The following is a 2,362-nucleotide window of genomic DNA, read 5'->3' as shown; positions in this document are numbered from 1 at the left end:
TGTGACCTTCTGCTGTTGTTTTTTTTTTCTATGGTCGGGTTGTTGTCTCTTTGGCACATTCCCCATTTCCATTCTCAATTTTATATATAATATGCATGTACATACGCATAATGTGCAATATCTGAAAAAATATAGAGTACACATGCTGCTTTACTTATCAAGATTTATCATTAAAATAAAATTGAAAGCCTGGAGTATGAAGATCACATAAACTTTACATAATCAATGATCTATGTAAATGAGGTCAGACTCAGCTGAACCCTGCCAGACAGACATGTCCACCTTACAATTATACCATGCACCAACATAGCTATAGTATCTGAAAAGCTGGCCAAATTTCTAAAAAAAATAAGACCAATGATCCATAAAAAGGAGGTCAAGGCCAGAAAAAACATGCCAGACAAATTATAAACATGGCAATCATTCCATACACCAAATAAAATTGACCTATTGCAAACATATAGTATCTGAGAAAGACACAACTTCCTCAAACCATGAAAATGAGGTCAAGGTCATATGAATCTAACCAAATGAAAATCTACACCTTACAATCATTCCATAGTCCATACAACAAAAAGAGCCTGTGTCGCTCACCTTGGTCTATGTGAATATTAAACAATGGACACAGATGGATTCATGACAAAATTGTGTTTTGGTGATGGTGATGTGTTTGTAGATCTTACTTTACTAAATATTCTTGCTGCTTACAATTATCTCTATCTATAACAATACTTTCTGTGGAAAATGTTATTGAAAATCTTCAAATTTTAAGAAAATTGTTAAAAATTGACTATGAAGGGCAATAACTCCTTAGGGGGTCAATTGACTATTTTGGTCATACTGACTTATTTTTAGTTCTTACTTTGCTGTACATTATTGCTGTTTACAGTTTATCTCTATCTATAATAATATTCAAGATAATAACAAAAAAACAGCAAAATTTCCTCAAAATTACCAATTCAGTGGCAGCAACCTAACAACCGATTATCCTATTCATCTGAAAATTTCAGGGCAGATAGATTGTGACCTGATCAACAATTTTACTTCCTGTCAGATTTGCTCTTAATGCTTTGGTTTTTGAGTTATAAGCCAAAAACTGCATTTTACCCCCATGTTCTATTTTTATCCATGACGGCCATCTTGGTTTGTTGGCCGAGTTACCGGACAAATATTTTTAACTAGATACCCCAATGATGATTATGGCCAAGTTTGGTTAACTTTGGCCCAGTAGTTTTAGAGGAAGATTTTTCTAAAAGATTACTAAGATTTACGAAAAATGGTTAAAAATTGACTATAAAGGGCAATAACTCCTAAATTGGTCAACTGACCATTTTGGTCATGTTGACTTATTTGTAGATCTTACTTTGCTGAACATTATTGCTGTTTACAGTTTATCTCTATCTATACTAATATTCAAGATAATAACCAAAAACAGCAAAATTTGCCTAAAATTACCATTTCAGGGGCAGCAACCCAACAACGGAATGTCCGATTCATCTGAAAACTTCAGGGCAGATAGATGTTGACCTGATGAACAATTTTACCACATTGTCAGATTTGCTCTAAATGCTTTAGTTTTTGAGTTATAAGCCAAAAACTGCATTTTACCCCTATGTTCTATTTTTAGCCATGGCGGCCATCTCATAACTGGAGATTTTTTATCAACATTTTTATCGACGTACGCAATGGTTTTTTGGTGTTTAAACTGCATATTTTCCTTTTTTGTTAATGATTCTATAACTTCATAGCCATTTTTACTTGATAGAAATAGAAGATAAGGGTTTTTTAAATATTTGTTTATTATATATAAAGTTCAAGATAGAGTGATTAGCAATCATATATAGTTGGTAAAAAGTATCTCTGCAGAAAGAGAATGATAGTGAAATTGCTATAACAATGATGACAATATGTATGGATGGTTTGAGGTGAAATAAATGTAAGCATAAATAACCATTTAGAACAACTCAAATAAACAGAGATCTCACTTCTCTGTAATGACTTGATCCCCATTTAATGCTTGTTCATGTTGAGCAGTCTTTATAATGGTAATACTGTATCATGATACTAAACCCATAATGGGAGGAATTGTACTTGATTGTCATATGATGAAGACAGAATATTTCTGTTTAAATGAGGTCTGGAGATGGCATGTCAGTAACTGCTAGTAGTCTTTTGTTTATTTATGCATCATTATCATTTTGCTAAGTTTCTTTTGTTACCTATTCTGACATTGGACTCTCAAGTTCTTTTAAACTGTGTTTTACTGTGCTTATTGCTATGTGTTTCTTTATTCTACATTGGCTAGAGGTATAGGAGAGGGTTGAGATCCCACAAAACATGTTTAACCCCGCCGCATTTTTGA

This window comes from Mytilus edulis, chromosome 2 (genome assembly GCF_963676685.1).
Source record: "Mytilus edulis chromosome 2, xbMytEdul2.2, whole genome shotgun sequence".
Lineage (NCBI taxonomy): Eukaryota > Metazoa > Mollusca > Bivalvia > Mytilida > Mytilidae > Mytilus > Mytilus edulis.
This window is presented reverse-complemented; position numbering follows the sequence as displayed.